The sequence below is a fragment of the Schistocerca cancellata genome, chromosome 3 (genome assembly GCF_023864275.1).
Source record: "Schistocerca cancellata isolate TAMUIC-IGC-003103 chromosome 3, iqSchCanc2.1, whole genome shotgun sequence".
Lineage (NCBI taxonomy): Eukaryota > Metazoa > Arthropoda > Insecta > Orthoptera > Acrididae > Schistocerca > Schistocerca cancellata.
In genome coordinates, this window is record NC_064628.1 from 819,734,611 (window position 1) to 819,753,660 (window position 19,050).

The following is a 19,050-nucleotide window of genomic DNA, read 5'->3' on the forward strand; positions in this document are numbered from 1 at the left end:
AAATGAACATACAAAATTGCCTTTCAACCAATATGTGCCCTGAGTAGTAATACTGTCTTAAGCAGAGGTCAAACATAAAGTGATACATCGAGTATGACAACGAGAACCCATAAGGGGACGCTGCAAAGGTGGCATGAACGTCCATTTACAGAAGGTGTTCGAAGTGATGACCATTGGTATCAACGCTGTTCTGCATTCTTCTTATCATGGACTGAGTGGTATTTCTTATCATATCGGCACTTATCGAAGCTCATGCTCAGACAATCTTTAGGTGTAGTTGGAACGTCTTCATTCAACGTCTTTTACGAGTCCCCACAAGACAAAATCCAAAGGCGTCAAGTCTGGCGAACGAGCCGGCCACGACACATCTCCTCCGCGTCCACTCCAACGACCTGGTAATTGTCTCTGCAACTCATTTCTAGCCATCAGCGAAAAATGTGCCGGACACACATCGTGTTGATACAACAGTTCCTATGGTATTTCTTCCAATAACAGACCTAATGTTTCTTGCAAGAATGTGGTGTACTTCCTACCATTAAGATTTCCTTCGATGAAATAGGGGCCTACAATTCTGTCCTCCAGAATCCCACACCATACCTTCGCCGACCACGGTTTTTGGTGTGCAACTTGCCGCAGCCAACACGGATTTTTTAGTTGTACAATAATGGATATTATGCAAATTAACATTTCCATGGTTAGTGAATGTAGCCTCGTCAGTAAATAAACTTAAATTAATAGACTTGTGATCCCTCTGAATCTGAAGTTAAGCCCATCGGCAGAATTAAATGCGACGCCCACAATCCGTACCAGTTAATTCTTGGTGGAGAATGATATGGTAAGGATGGTATTTATGGCCATGCAGATTCCCTTGTGATTTGATGCGAACTAACACAGGGATCTCGAACCACAACGCCAAGAGTACCAGTTTCCGTTTCCTCGTTAATAACTTTCCATTGCAGGATAAGTTTCCGATGCGACAAAGATCCAGTTGTTCTCAATTTATCATGCACATATTTAAATTTACTATGTGTAGGGTGAGTACCTTGAGGATATCTTTCACCGTATAAGTCTCTAGCCCTCACTGAATTTCGTTGGCATTCTCCGTAAATGAAAAGCATATCGACTTGTCCTTCGAAGGAATACATCATTCACCATCGCTTGAGTCGACGATACTAGTCTTACTGTTCCTATTAGTGTTGTACTGCGAAACGGTCGAATGGTGTTTACATGCCAATGACACGTTAATGAATAAGTCGTATTCGGGAAATATTTACTATTTGCACGATATACGAGACAGAATTGTCAGAGCATGTGCTTCGATAAGTTCCGATATCATAAGGAATACAACTCAATCCATGATAAGAAGATTGCAGCACTGGATTGATACCAATGGTCACCACTTTGAACACCTGTAAATTGACATTCATGCCACCTTTGTGACCTACGTTTACCTTCAAAGACCTTACTGCTACACATCATTGGATTCGTTTCGATAGCCGCTGACAGAAAATAAAATAAACATAGCATACCTTCTAAAAAAAACGAAGTTGACCTACATATCTCTGACGCGACTCTACCTAGCAACAAAAAACCAACGTCATTTTATGAGCCGGCCGCTGTGACCGAGCGGTTCTAGGCGCTTCAGTCCGGAACCACGCGACTGCTACGGTCGCAGGTTCGAATCCTGAATCGGGCAAGGATGTGTGTGATGTCCTTAGGTTAGTTAGGTTTACGTAGTTCTAAGTCTAGGAGACTGATGACCTCAGATGTTAAGTCCAAGTGGTCAGAGCCATTTGAACCACAGCCATTTTGGAAACATAAAAGTATTCCAAGATAAAAACTAAAATACCGTATGAGCTGTGTAACGAAAAATGTCGTGCCCATGAATCACGTTCTGTTGGACCTTGTAGAAACTTCCAGCGAGAAAGTTGTTAAGAACTAATTTTAGTTACATCTGAGATATCATTACTGTAGTGTGTCACGGCTGAACGCACTTTATTTACGTCAGACTCCATGAGATACAATGATGGAGCATTTGTACGGCGCCGGCCGCGGTGGTCTCGCGGTTATAGGCGCGCAGCCCGGAACCGCGCGACTGCTACGGTAGCAGGTTCGAATCCTGCTTCGGGCATGGATGTGTGTGATGTCCTTAGGTTAGTTAGGTTTAAGTAGTTTTCAGTTCTAGGGACTGATGACCACAGCTGTTAAGTCCCATAGTGCTCAGAGCCATTTCAGCCAATTGTACGGCACCGTCAGTAGTTGTATTCTGACGGCTTACCTTAATACAACTGAGAAGATTCCGTTCTTCCCGAATTTTTTTTAATTTGCAGCTCCCGCTTACCCTTCGTCACTGCACCCGTCACCCAGAACGCCGATGTACGCTATAAGTAACTGTAGGTACTTTCAGGCCATTATTTCCGTTGAAGTCGAGCAAAATATATTTTTGTGTATGGTTTTCTGAAAACCAAGTTTCATCTAAGTACACTACTAGACATTCGTGCGCAGTAAGAGCATTTTACTCAAAACTGTTCTTGCTGCGAGCCGGCCGGAGTGGCCGTGCGGTTCTATGCGCTACAGTCTGGAGCCGAGCGACCGCTACGGTCGCAGGTTCGAATCCTGCCTCGGGCATGGATGTGTGTGATGTCCTTAGGTTAGTTAGGTTTCAGTAGTTCTAAGTTCTAGTCCCATAGTGCTCAGAGCCATTTGAACCATTTGTTCTTGCTGCTGCCGTGCCTCTGCATTCTGTTAAAAATTTTTGTCCATCATACACTTTCTAAATATAAAACCAAGGGAGCAGCGAACACTTAGCTAGACCAAGTAATTTTATCACCAAGATCGCTCTGTTTTTTTTTTTTTTCTAGGCATCGGATATTCTCCTCTGTCGTAGTATCGAAGTACAGTTCTATGCACTAACTTTTTGTCAAAATCGACAAATACCGTAATATCCCTCTCTTGGAGAATCAAAACTGGTCCTCACATCTACTGCGCTGTAAAAAAATAGCTCTGAGCACTATGAGACTCAACTGCTGTGGTCATAAGTCCCCTAGAACTTAGAATTACTTAAACCTAACTAACCTAAGGACATCACACACATCCATGCCCGAGGCAGGATTCGAACCTGCGACCGTAGCGGTCGTGCGGTTCCAGACTGTAGCGCCTTTAACCGCTCGGCCACTCCGGCCGGCCTACTGCACTGTTAAAACGGAATACAGTCGATTCGGAAATACCGCAATGTTTTGTTGTCATTATACGAACTTGCGTGAAATTTATCTTAATCCTGACCTCTTCACTGTTGGCCAGATCAGTAAAAAACCATCAGTACTTTAGATACGACGATTTTACAAGTAGATTGTTTTCGATTGTCTTTTCGCCCTTTCACACACCGATGGGAGTAGCACTACAGGTAGGCCGTTGCTCCTGCAAGTCGTTCACTACCAAACAGACGTAACCGCACCGTTGCAAGAAGACTGAAACCACACGTGAACACACGATAACGTACGGAAACACAGAACGTTCAGCTGGCGCTGACCTACTGCGCTGTAAACAGTGTACATGTGGCAACAAAGCAATGGGGTGGGTAAATTACACCGGTTAGCGCCGGCACGCTGCAGGGAGCATATGTGACCTTGAGGCCATTTTCATGACGGTCATTCTATTTGTCTATGTACTATGTAGAAATCTAGGAGTTATGGTGTCGCTGAGGCCCCTCACAGCTAAGTGCCTCAAGTGGCAGCTTATGTGGCTTGGACCTTAAACAGACCCTGGGTAACGGGAGGTCATGTAACCCTCCTTCGGTCACGTGAAGTTATGCAGTGCTGCGTGTGTACCAGTCGATTGTACGGAATGAGCAAACTACATGGAAACGTGACGCGTGGCAGAAAGGAACTATAATGTTTTCACGTGCCCATGACAACACCGCGAGTGAAGTTGCCAGATTTGGCAGCGCATCAGCATCGACTCTTCAACGCGTCTACTAGGAATGGTGTACCTCTTGCAGCTATGTAAGATCACCGTTCGGAAAATGATCCTAACCGACCGGGGACCTTGTCTTTGACAGCCTGTTTCAAACCCGACATGAGTTGCTTCTGTCACTGATAGCTGTTCCGTCTCAAACAGTTTGCGAACAAACGGTAGGAAGGACACTGCATTCAGTGGGCATTAGGAGTCGGTTACCTGACAGAAGGTATTGTACATAAAGCTATATGTTGCATGGGGGGTTAATTTAAATATTTTTGATTTTTTTTTTTTTTTTACTGTCCGTTTACTCAGCCTCGTAAACGGTTGGCCCTGACTAATTTTAGTACGCAATCTGACTGCATTGAATAACAACAAAGAATGAAAGAAACTTTCCGTTAACACAATTAATTAATTAAGTCCCCAGCAACTATAAAACGTACGAAACCAAAGCACAAGTATAACTGTTCTGTGTGTGGAAGTGTGACTCAACGTACACATCTGGCACGGTTCTTCTCCAATAAGACAAGAAACTTCAAGTACCATTTATATTGAAGTAATTAAAAAAAAGTAGTAATACTATAATTGTGTAAGGAAACCAGAATTACACTCTAATACAACAACACGAGCCAGATGCTTTGTTGACTGAACCTGTGATGACGCATTATTTAAGACATTGAAATGATGAAAAGAAAAGGGAATTTTTTTTTTTACCTCATATATATTGACGAAAACCACTCTGATCGATACAATATCTCCATTCGAACATCATCTGCTGTCTAGCCCATCAAAACTGCATAAAACATGGAACAAGCACTCTCCACTACATCTCAACAAGAACCGCCTACCACCGCTTCTCGACAAGAACTGCCTACCACCGCATCTGAACGACTACCCTCCACTGCGACATCTCGACAAGAACTGCCAGTGGAGGCAGCTGAATAATACTCTTTGGCGCAATCTCTGGCGCTGTGGCTCAGTGTAGCCACCTTTCATATGATCTTCCTCCACGGGCCAGAATTTGATGGTATTTTTGCCAGCATTGGTGGTGAAAATACCACCAAATTCGTCCAAAAATACAGACAAAAATAAAAGATAATATTAATACGTAAATATCACATAATTAGATAAAATTTTGGCTTTGCACTGACCTTTCAATAACCAAATACATAAAATACAGTAAGCAATACAAATTCTTTCATACATGTGACTTTACATAATAGTTTACACAATACCCAAAAAAATTAGTTTATACAAATGTTCACATAAAATGCTTTCAATGATTAAAAAAAAAACAAGTAGTTGATAGTTCCAGCAGTAGCACCCAGCAATGGTCAACAGGTGCCAATACCAACAAGTGACATCATTTCAGTAGAAGCAGTCCATCAGTGGCACCCAGAAATGTTGAGCAGGTGCAGACACCAACAAGTGACATCTTTTCAGTAGAAGCAGTCCATCAGTGGCACCCAGCAATGCTGAGCAGGTGCAGACAGCAACAAGTGACATTATCTCAGTAGAATCAGTTCCATCAGTTGCACCCAGCAATGTTGAACAGGTGCTACAGCAACAAGTGACACCATTTCAGTAGAAGCAGTTCCATCAGTGGCACCCAGCAATGTTGAACAGGTGCAGACACCAACAAGTGACAACATTTCAGTAGAAGCAGCCCATCAGTGGCACCCAGCAATGTCGAACAGGTGCAGACACCAACAAGTGACAACATTTCAGTAGAAGCAGCCCATCAGTGGCACCCAGCAATGTTGAGCAGGTGCAGACAGCAACAAGTGACATCATCTCAGTAGAATCAGTTCCATCAGTTGCACCCAGCAATGTTGAACAGGTGCTACAGCAACAAGTGACACCATTTCAGTAGAAGCAGTTCCATCAGTGGCACCCAGTAATGTTGAACAGGTGCAGACACCAACAAGTGACATCATTTCAGTAGAAGCAGTCCATCAGTGGCACCCAGTAATGTTGAACAGGTGCAGACACCAACAAGTGACATTATTTCAATAGATGCAGTCCATCAGTGGCACCCAGTAATGTTGAACAAGAGTACGTAACAGTCCATAATATTCACTATCAGTAATTAGACAGTTCATCAGAGTTCATTATGACAAATTAATCATCTCCTAGTGGCATCAATCATGTAGAAAAAGTGCAAGTAACAGTCCATAATATTCACTATCACTAATCACACAGTTCATCAGCAGAAATTAAACATTTCTAAGTGTCCCACAACTATGTTGAATAGGTGCAGGTGTGAACAACAGTTTGAATGCACACACAATTGCTTTTACAAAATTATTCTCAATGCTCTTACACTAAACATACAAATTATAATAAACACACAAATGATATCAGATAACTGTCATATTAAATATTACAAATGCACAAATATCAGTAAACCTATAATATTTATGGGTGTCAGTGCAAGCCGCAACAAACAAGTAAAATAATATTTAGGAGATAGGTCGGTACCAATTATTTGGGATTAGAAAAGGAAAACACACAAAACACACTCACTCATCTCTCATCCACGTATTAAGTACTACTGTGTAATTGAATAGTGTTAACTGTGTACATGCAATTCTGTCCAAAATTTTTGTTCAACTTGTGTATCAAGTAGTAGTGGCAGCAATGTATAACAGTCAGTAATAGTTAGTCAACGTCATAGTCATCATGTCAAGACCACTGTTTGCCAAGCCAGATCAAAATGTACGGTTGCTGAACAACTGTCAGTGTGCCAAGATATGCAAATGCTTCCTCTCTCCAAAAAAAAAAGTATATACTGCTTAGTGATTTAACCAAGTGTGTGTGTAGACAATCTTCCTTCCACTTGAGTGTTCTAGTCTGATATCTTCATCCTCCTTGTTCCATATAGACCAACAAACAAACAAATGGTCCTCACTTACTTCACCTCTTATCCAACAAAACTCTAATAATCATTATCATCACATAATCTTAATACTTCAATAATACCTCTTACGTCGATACATATAAACCTTACCATCAATACCATTTACCTTACCTCTTGTCCACTAAAACTCCAATAATCATCAACTTCACACAATCTCAATACCTCAATAATACCTATTCAATACGTCGATACATATAAACCTTATTACCAATATCATTTCACTTCCATAACAACTCTTTCCTCTAATCAGTCTCCTCGAACAAGTACAGATAAAATCCTAGTGCAAACTTCAATTCATCATCCCATGCAATCCGAAGACACAGTGTCCACACACAACCTCTGTGTAATCCATCTGACCCAAATCTTCTACTCATTATGAATTATAAAATACATTTTGGTTACCTTGTCCCTCATTAAATAAAAGAAATGCACACATGACCTCTAACAGCCTTTAGTTTGAATAACTTTCCGTAAGTAGGTGCGGTTACGTAGTATGAAAGATCACATAAGACTTTGAATGAATAAATCGTAGTATTTCACAGTGTGTACACCACTTCAAGAATCATGGCAAAACAGAAGCAAACGTATGTCATGTCGTTAGTTTCCTTTCAATTAGCATAAATTTATACAGCTTCCATAAAACCTCCAGCTCATGTGACTTTTATGACGTTTCTTGTACTAAAGTCGCTCGTCGAATTACTGCAGTTCATTTTCTTATGTTAAAATATAAAGCACTGAACGTAAGCAAAACATGCATTAGCGAGTAAATATACCTGTAGAGAACACAATGTCAACAAATGGATGTAGCACAATCCCTACTTCGAGGCTCTGCTAAGCAAACAATCTATAATTAATACCATAGTGTGACCTAAACTCTATGTTTGTACACAGTATATCAGCATTTCTATATACCAAATTAAAGAGTAGTTATGACAAAAAACATAAATGTGTAAATATGGAATCCATAAGCAATGCACCAAATATATGTCTTACATAATAAACAGGTCATTAGCATCATATCAGCATAAGCAAATAAATATTCATATGTAAGCTTAATAAGTAAACATGAAGGCGCAAGCAGATAAATCACAAAGTGTAACCTACATAAATAACCACATCAGCACAATTAATCAAGTGACAATTATAATTTAAATAAATAAGCACAGCAGGCACATAATAGAAAAATATGACATCAGTGAAAAAGCAGTGCAGCCAAGAGATGCATAATATACACAAGTAACAACCCTGTTCATTAATCAATCATGGTCAAAATCAGTTAACACAAAGTATAAATCATGTAATCGTGAGCAGCAAATTACGTCTAAAGTACGTACCTAAGGGGAAATATGTTACCTGAAATATAAACTCAATTAATAGTTACCTTTTTGGTTGATTACTTTTTTTCGAAATTACATCAGACACACACAGAATTTACCTTAAGTTCTTAAATGTTTTATACAACCGTATCCTGAAAAATACTGAACGTTAATAACATAATTAAACAAGTCACTATAGCTTTATACTGAATTTATTCGGAGAAATTAGACGGTGTATTTGTTGACGGCTGTCAGTGCATTCGTACTGAGCGCTCGATCAGCTGTAGGTAGGCGTGACGTAGGAAGTAACTGTTTGCGGTCAACGACTGCCTTGTGCGGCGCGCAGACTTGACTGTTGCTTTGAGTATGTGCCGCCGCCAAAACACAGCGCGGTATCCTTGTACTCTCCGTGTGTTTACGTATAACTGTTAGTTTCTCGAAAGTATGTCATTCCACAAAAATTTTGACGTTCGATATGTGATGTATTCCCTTAGAGCGCCGAGATTTAAGAGTTTCTACTTCAACAATGTTATCATGAATAATTTTGCGAATCCTATATGGACCGTTATAAAGCAGAAAACATTTGCGACACAAGCCTTTTCCTTTGTGAGACAAACGGTGAGACTTAATTAACATCTTTTGACCAACTGACAAGATTTTTAAACGACCAGGACGTTTAGCTGAATTCTCTCTTCTAGCAGCCGCAGATGCAATATTTTGCAGAGCCAGGTTGACAACTTCAGAATGCCGCAATTTCCGTGTAGGCGGAAAAGGAACGATTTCAGAAATGCGATTTGTCAGTGCTTTGTTTCTTAATATCAGTATAGGCGGTAAAGGAGTCATTAGGAAGTTCATTCAGAATGTTTTGAAAAATATGAAGATACTGATCCCACGTTCTGTGATTCTGACGACAATAAAGTTGACACAATTTATTGATTTCCTTCATCCATCTCTCTGAAGCGTCAGATTGAGGGTGAAAAAGTGAAATGAAAATTGGTTTAATCTTACGACGCCGTAGAGTAAAAGGCCAAATTTTAGAGCGAAACTGTGATCCATTATCTGATATAACCTTATCAACATGACCCACTTCTTTAAGAAAATGTTTGATGAAAGCGTTAGATACTGAACAAGCTGTCTAAGAAAATTACATACACCAAGGAAACTACGAACATCACGTTTTGTGGTAGGAACAGCATAATTACGAATTGCGTCTAGTTTCTCTGGATCAGGAAGAATACCTTCTGTAGAAATATGACGAAGAAATTTCACCTGAGAACGACCAAATTCAGATTTTTCCAAGTTCACTGTAATGCCAACTCTTGCAAAAATACGTAATAATGAATCCAAAATTTTGTTGTGCTCACTCCAAGAACGTTTAGCAATAAGAATATCGTCAACATATGAAGTAATATTGTCACGAAGATAAACAGGTAAAATTTCGTTTAAACTACGAATGAATGCTGCTGAAGATACAGTAAGTCCAAACGGTAATTTCCGAAATCACTTTTGGGTAAAATAGTCATATCCGGTTATTTTTTACACGCTCTCTAGATAGATTGATAGTCGAAGAGTTGTTTCGATAGATGCAAAGAATAGTAAAAGAGTAGGCAGCAGTGCAGAAAACTAAAAGGGAAATAGCACTACTACAGCTCGGGGCCCTGTGCACGCTACGGCACATATTCACTTAGTGTAGCGAATCCCCTGAGGACACTAATTATTCGCGTCATTTCGCGGATCAATTTCTACGATTCGCACTTGTCTCTCTGAATTTCTGTCACGCGGAGGATGCCAATTAGGTCCCTCCTGTCTGTTACTTGTAAATTCTTGGTTGTGTCTGTTTTTAAAATTTCTATTTTCTGGTCTGTCTGCATAAATACTTCTTGTGTAATTTCGACTGTCATTTCTGAAATTATTGTTGCATCTACTACCCTGGTTATTTTTGTGGTAAGAATTTCTATTATTGTATGAATAATTTCTGTCTTGATAATACCGATTACTGTTTCCGTATGATTGATCATTCCGGTAGGAATTACCGTTATTATAATTGTCTGTGTAATTTCTGTTAGAACGTCTGTTGTTGTCATAAGGCTGGTATCTATTGTCCTGTCTGTTTCGTCTGTCATTCTCAAAATGACCCATATAACGTCCATTCCGATCACTATCCCTTCTCTCTGAAAATCTATTGTGATAACTGTTACTGAAAAAATTACAAGAAGTCCCGTCGTCGTTGTCATACTCAAGTTCTTGTAGCAACGTCTTAAAAGTCTCAATGTCGTCTTTACATCTTCCAACTAAAGCAATTTGTCTTATGGATTGTGGCAGCTTAGTTAAACAAATGCGAATTAATTCAGTCGGGCTATAAGGGCTGGAAAGGAACTGATTCTTTCGAATCATGTCTTCAAAGCATTCTGCCGGCGTGCGGAACTCAGACTGTTTAAAATTACGCTGCATAATAAGACTATGTTTGACTCTGTCTTGCGTGTTTTCGGACCAATATGCCGATAGAAATGCATGATAAAAATCATTTAGGCTATTACAATCTCTAATAAGTGCGCGCATGCACGTCGCCGGTTCATTTTCTAAATATCCACACATAAATTCCAATTTGTGACTTAGTGGCCAATTTGGTGGAAGTGCGTACATACATTGATCTAACCATGAACATGGATGTATGTCGTTCTTAGAATTACGAAAGATCTTAAATTTCCGAACAGTTAAGAAGGGTTTATAGTCAAAGTTTTCTCCTCGTGGCGACAAAGACCTACCGCGTCTGTCCCAGTCCCAATGTCGATTATTGTTAAATCCACGCGCCTGGCGCTCTCTTGTTGCATCCAGTAAATGAAACAAATTATTTTCTTCAAAGCCCTCTGATATCTGTGATTCTAGATTTCTTCTGCTGTCTTTTCCTACGATTTCGCCTTCAATATAAATTTTCCCTGATTTTCAACATGCTTATTTATATTCTGGTACTCTTCGGTTTCTGCAAATGGTAATGGAGCTGTATCATCAGAATCTCTGTCCCCATTTAAACTAAGATTTGTCAATTTATCTGAAATCTCCTCAACTCTTTCCGATAAGTCACCTAATTGTTCTTTCTGTTTATTTACGTCTTCCGTAAGTGTCGCGACTCGGGTTTCAGTATTAACACATTTAGTAGTTAACTGTTCATACTGTTGTGTTAGGTTATTTAATCTGTCATTTGGTACGGATTCCTCGATTCTCTCAAATATTTCTTCCTTATAGTGTGCACGTTGTAAATTTAACTCTGAAAATTTTTGTACTATCGCGCGATCTCTTTCTTCCTCTTCTCTATCCTGTTCCCTTTGTCTAATCTCTTCTGCAATTAATCTATTATTGTGAGAATTCAAAATCGGTTGTACTTCTTCTCTGATTTCTTTCTTTAATTCATCTTTCATATTTTTGAAACATGTCCCTATTCGTGAGTCTAACCGTGTTTCCAGTGTTCCCATCTCAGCTCTGATTGTTCCTATTTGTGAGTCCAACCGTATTTCCATTGTTCCCATATCAGTTTTTAATTCAGATCCCAAAGTTCCCATCTCTATTTTTAATTCAGATCATAACCGTGTTTCCATTGTTCCCATCTCAGTTCTAATTGTTCCTATCTCTGTTTTAAATTTAGATTCCAACTGTGATCCCAGATTTAATATGGCACCCATCAACTGCTCTATATTAGCCGGTTCGAAATTCTTTTCGCCCCTAACATTTCCCGCAAAACTAAACTTCCTTCTGCATAGCCATAAAGCTATCTGTGTTCGATACTATTTCAGAATCTTCTATCGTTAATCTCGTATTCTGTGAGTTTTCTGATGGAGAAAAATTTTGAAATGGTTCCGGACTATTTTCCCGACTTATTAAATTGTTTTCAACTTCATTATTCATCACACTGTTCTCCTGTGTTGGCGAGTTCGCCATGTTAACAATTTCATCATTCTCACTATTCATCATTTTTGCCTTTTTCATTGATCGCGTAATCATTTACAAAATATACAAAACTCGTCACTATATGAAAATTACACACAATGACACTTTATCATCAACAATATCATTCACACGAAATGCTTCCCTCAAACACGATTAACGAACAATAGAAGAATGACAATCACCAAATCTACACATGCAATATAGACTACAATTACTAAACTACAATTACTACAACAATACTACTGTCTACTATTTTTACAATCAGAAGAATTCCAAGGGACGATCCTAAGCAGCGGTCGCCACATGCATGGGGGCTTAATTATAAAAAAGAATGCAAATATTTTTAATTTTCTGTCGCTGTATGTCCGATTACGCTGCCTCGTAAACGGTTGGCCCTGACTAGTTTTAGTACGCAATCTGACTGCATTGAATAACAACAAAGAATGAAAGAAACTTTCCGTTAACATAATTAATTAATTAAGTCCCCAGCAACTATAAAACGTACGAAACCAAAGCACAAGTATAACTGTTCTGTGTGTGGAAGTGTGACTCAACGTACACATCTGGCACGGTTCTTCTCCAATAAGACAAGAAATTTCAAGTACCATTTATATTGAAGTAATTAAAAAAAAGTAGAAATACTATAATTGCGTAAGGAAACCAGAATTACACTCTAATACAACAACACGAGCCAGATGCTTTGTTGACTGAACCTGTGATGACGCATTATTTAAGACATTGAAATGATGAAAAGAAAAGGGAAATTTTTTTTTACCTCATATATATTGACGAAAACCACTCTGATCGATACAATATCTCCATTCGAACATCATCTGCTGTCTAGCCCATCAAAACTGCATAAAACATGGAACAAGCACTCTCCACTACATCTCAACAAGAACCGCCTACCACCGCTTCTCGACAAGAACTGCCTACCACCGCATCTGAACGACTACCCTCCACTGCGACATCTCGACAAGAACTGCCAGTGGAGGCGGCTGAATAATACTCTTTGGCGCAATCTATGGCGCTGTGGCTCAGTGTAGCCACCTTTCAACGTCTGCAGCTGGCCATAGACCACAAAAACTGGACAGCAAAAAAAATTGTTCAAATGGCTCTAAGCACTATGGGACATCTGAGGTCATCAGTCCCCTAGACTTAGAACTACTTAAACCTAACTAACCTAAGGACATCACACACATCCATGACCGAGGCAGGATTCGAACCTGCGACCGTAGCAGCCGTGTGGTTCAGGACTGAAGCGCCTAGAGCCGCTCGGCCACAGCGGCCGGCAAATGAACAGCAGCTGGCATGTTGCCCGACATGGCGCTACAAGTCGCCGTTATATGATGTTCAAATGTGTGTTAATTCCTAAGGGACCAAACTGCTGAGGTCATCGGTCCCTAGGCTTACACACTACTTAAACTAACTTATGCTAAGAACAACGCACACACCCCTGCCCGAGGGAGGGCTCGAACCCCCAGCGGGAGGGCCGCGCAATCCGTGACATGGCGCCTCAAACCACGCGGTCACTCCGCGCTGCATTATTTGATGTTGATTGATCGGATATTCCGCAATTTCTTTCTTGTCACTCTTACTAAGCGCTAATATTTTCGTATCTTCCTTAACATCCTTATTTACACCTAGAAATTGGTCCTTTACCAGCTGTTTAAATAAAATAAGTTGTCTCTCACGCTCTTCTTCTGTGTATCAACTAAGATTTTGTGTCTTTGTGAGTAGATGAAGAGTATAATTTCTGTGTAGAAAATAAAATATCTTGACGTCCTAGGGATGGTTTTTATAGTGAATGAAAAAACTGGCAATTGTCCTTCTTCAGAATTTATTGAGGCACGCAGATGTACACATACACACAACATTTTTGCTTCCACCATTCCACACATCTCTCCAAGGCACTTCCAAATCTTTTCATTATCGAAAACAATACTGTATAGCACAGAGCGTACAACAACACTGTATGACATACGTTTCACTCGGATAAATGCGAAGTACGACTGAGATACTTCAGGCGCCAATCCGTAGTACTTACAACAAATTGCGTTGTTCGAGAATATTCTGGAACAATGCTATCAAATTCATCTACTTATTTAATACCTGGTACTTAGCACAGTGAAGAGAAGTGGGCAGCGTACACTGTTAGTTAAAGTCTATATATCGTTCTTGTGAAGGTAAAATACTTAAATAATTTCAGAGGAGCAGGAGATTAGTGTTTAACGTCCCGTCGATATCGAGATCGTTAGAGACAGAGTATCAGGTTAGGGAAGGATGGGGAAGGAAAGCGGCGCCATTCCCTTTCGAAGGAACGATCCCAACATTTGCCTTAAGTACTTTAGAGAAATCACAGAAATCCTGAATCAGGATGGCCGGAGGCGAATCTGAACCTCAGTCCTCTCGAATGCGAGCTCATGTGCTAATCGCTGTGCTACCCCATTCGTTTTTAAATAATAACAATAAAAGTGTCCAAAACGTTTGACTCCAAGAAACTGTTTATGTTGTAGTATGCACGTGACAAAATTTTGACTGAAGTTACGTAAGTTTTTATAATCAGGTAAGCAAATGTTAAATAATAATGAACATTTATAAGTACACGTGGTTTCTTTGAAAATGCTGACTGTAAAATAAATGACATATTTTGGCATGATAATTTTCTTTAAAATTATGTTTTCATAGTATTTTAGTGTATAATTAATAGGATGGTCATTATCTTGTGTCTTTATGTTCGGTTGTCGAACTTCAAAAACATACTTGAAATTTATGCAATTTGAAAATTAGCTTCGTGTGTCGTGTTTATCATTTGAAACCTGGCATAAAACTGTTATCGCACGATTAACTAAATCTGTTTCCCTTGCCAGTACCTTCCAGATCCTCACTGGCTTTCTTCCTGCACGTATCGCAGCGGAACGCGCTGCAAAAGATGGTTATTCAAGCTTTTGACTGGTTTAATGTGACTGGATAGTGTATAATCCAATGTGGCCGTAAGATTTCATTGCCACTCACTTCCCTTTCCAGTTTGCTTTCTGTTCCTAATGCTACACTGACATTATTCCCTTAAATAAATCAGACCATTTCTGAGACCTCTCCATGGATGCTCCCGCAGTTTATTGACACCACATTAACAGTATTTGCAGTTTATTAATATCACTTTAACATGATTTGCGAGGACACTCGTTCAATTCTGAGAGTAACTTGCTGATATATCTCCGATTATGGCAGATGGAGATATTATTGTCCACATAGAGAGATTCCTCTCGTGCGACGTGTACGCCACATAGAAGTAGCTGCTTCCTTTGCGTACTGCATGACTGAAGTGGTGTGAGACGTTCCCAGAGGATCCACTGGCGGCCGAACCGCACAATAACCATGGGTTCGGTGTAGGAAGGCGGTGAGGTGGGTGGGCTGCTGTGGCCTGTTATGGGGCTGTGAACCACTGAGGTCTATGACGGGACGAAGCATCTCCGTCGTTTCTAGGTTGCCAGTTCAATACACACACACACAACACGCACACTGGCAACAAGAGCAGGCACAGGTCGATTCAAAGAAACTATACCACGAGAACAATGTATTATTTTTAGACTGGATCTGACGAATATATCTATGGCAACAGCTGAAACGCAGGTAGTGAGAGTACTGACAGACTATCGCCAGGAATCGTCGGGAAGAAATTACTGGAAGCAGCCACGCGTCGTTTACCGCTGAGACTTCGCCACGTGCTACACAGGCTTAAATGGTGTAGAGCTACAGGCAGCTGGGAGATCGGCCGGCAATCTGTGGCGTTCAGCGATGTGTGACGCCTCCGCTTGTGATGGTCACGTCGATGTCAGCGTTTTCGTAGCCGAGTTGGTGAAATATCACAGGAAGTGGCGATTCTCGAAACGGTTACGTCTCTGAATTCTGCCGTGATAGTTTAAAGGACTAGTGGATATGATAACAGAAATGATTTGGTAATGAATTGGTACCGTCCTCGCCAGCATGTGGTAACAATGGTAAACCCTCTTGTCGTACCCTACCTGATGAGGGCACGAAACGGAATATTTCAGCAGGACAATACAGTCCCCGTCCCCACTGCAGTTCACACCACGAAGACCTCGAGAAACCTAAGAACTCTTGACTGTCCTGTCCAGTCCGGTCAGCCGGCCGCGGTGGTCGAGCGGTTCTAGGCGCTGCAGTCCGGAACCACAGGACTGCTACGGTCGCAGGTTCGAATCCTGCCGCGGGCATGGATGTGTGTGATGTCCTTAGGTTAGTTAGGTTTAAGTACTTCTAAGTTCTAGGGGACTGATGACCTAAGATGTTAAGTCCCATAGTGCTCAGAGCCATTTGAACCATTTTTTCCAGTCCGGTCCCATTGTTTGTCAGCCATAGAGCACGACTGGAATTCGAAGGGAAGTCGAATACTTTTTTCAGGCACGCCAGTCAGTTTGTCAGTATAGCATCCGGAGTCTGTTTGCTTCCGTGGTACAGCGATTGGAAGAGTGTAGCAGGCTCCGTGGCGATGAACGTGATAGTGATGCTGACAATGGACATCAATTCCGAATGGAACGAAAGTGTAATCATGCAATACGCGTTGTTTTGTTCCTTCATGGTACAGGCTGGCGCAAGAATAGTTGAAAATTTTTAAAAAAATGGCTCCCAGCACTATGGGACTTAACTGCTGAGTTCATCAGTCCCCTAGAACTGAGAACTAATTAAACGTAACTAACCTAAGTACATCACACACATCCATGCCCGAGGCAGGATTCGAACCTGCGACCGTAGCGGTCGGGCGGTTCCAGACTCTAGCGCCTAGAACCGCTCGGCCACTCCGGCCGGCAAACATTTTAACACTGAATAAAAATCGTACCTATAGGGTGCAACAAAAATGTACGGCAGAAATTGCAGGACACATTCCTCACACGTAGACGATGAAATTATATTATCTCAACACAGGACTGGAAACGCTTTTGTTTCATTTTACAACACTTTTTCTCCAACTCATTAATAATGGTAAACACGTAAACAAAATAATTGTTCAAATGGCTCTGAACACTAAGGGACTTAACATCTGAGGTCCTCAGTCCCCTAGAACGTAGAACTACTTAAACCTAACTAACCTAAAGACATCACACACATCCATGACCGATGCAGGATTCGAACCTGCGACCGCAGCAGTCACGCGGTTCCAGACTGAAGCGCCTAGAACCGCTCGGCCACCGTGGCCGGCAACACGTAAACACACACGAACCAAAAGTACCAGCATATCACACGGAAGTCTTTCTCACATGGGACGTTCAGTATTTACTCCGTTGTCCTTGATAAATGAATTAGTCCGCCAGACAGACATGAGTGATGCAGCTACTTGTGTTATACTAACATGAGGGTCGTCGTCAACTTCATGAAGAATTGCAGCCTCCCGTTCCGGTGCCCTCGTCCCTCTAGCGAGTATCAGGCTTAAATGCCCCATGTTCCCTAAGTCGACGATCAACGGCTTCAATCGTTTTAGTGTCGGGCCACCTTCGCCCTGGAAATCTCTCCCTGTAGAAATGTTAAGCGCGAGCGCTATTGCCGTCAGCTAATCCATCAAATCGGCATCTGCTACCTCTGCATTTGTGGATACTGCCATTGTACGAGCCAAGTCTGTGAGTAACGTAGTAACCCGTGTGCTTGCAACAGTCGTACTGATCCCTTCAACTGCTGATGTTACCCATAACCAACCTATGACGTACGTCGCATGGCAACAGGAACATGTAAAACAAAACACTGGCGGTGCACAACGTAACCAGTACATCTTCTCCGAGAGTCTAACCGTTCTCTTTTTGTGCGTATCCCATGATTAATGAGTTGGAGAATTTGCGTTGTAACATGAAACAAAGCGTTTCCAGAACCATGTTCATCAACATCTACATGGATACTCTGCAAATCACATTTAAGTGTCTAGCAGAGGGTTCATCGAACCACCTTCACAATTCTCTATTATTCCAATATCGTATTGCGCGCAGAAAGAATGAACACCTACATCTTTCCGTACGAGCTCTGATTTCCCTTATTTTATCGTGGCGATCGTTCCGCCCTATGTAGGTCGGTGTCAACAAAATATATTCGCATTCGAAGGAGAGAGTTGGTGATTGGAATTTCGTGAGAAGATTCCATCGCAACGAAAACGCCTTTCTTTTAATGATTTCCAGCCCAAATCCTGTATCATTTCTGTGACACTATCTACAATATTTCGCGATAATACAAAACGTGCTGTCTTTCTTTGAACTTTTGGATATACTCCGTCAGTCCTACCTGGTAAGGATCCCACACCGCGCAGCAGTATTCTAAAAGAGGACGGACAAGCGTAGTCTAGCCAGTCTCGTTAGTAGGACTGTTATATTTTCCAAGTGTCCTGCCAATAAAAAGCAACCTTTCGTTAGCCTTCCCCACAACATTTTCTGTGTGTTCCTTCCAATTTAAGTTGTTCGTAATTGTAATACCTAGGTATTTTGTTGAATTTACGGCTTTTAGATTAGACTGATTTATCGTGTAACCGAAGTTTAACGGGTCCCTTTTAGCACTCATGTGGATGACCTCACACTTTTCGTTATTTAGGGTCAACTGCCACTTTTCGCACCGTTCAGATATTTTTTGTAGATCGTTTTGCAGTTTGTTTTGATATTCTGATGACTTTAGTAGTCGATAAACGACAGCGTAATCTGCAAACAACAGAAGACGGCTGCTCACATTGTCTCCCAAATCGTTTATATAGATAAGGAACAGCAAAGGGCCTGTAACACTACCTTGGGGAACGCCTGAAATCACTTCTGTTTTACTCGATGACTTTCCGTCAGTTACTACGTACTGTGACTCTCTGACAGGAAATCTCAAATCCAGTCACATAACTGAGACGACATTCCATAAGCACGCATTTTTACTACGAGCCGC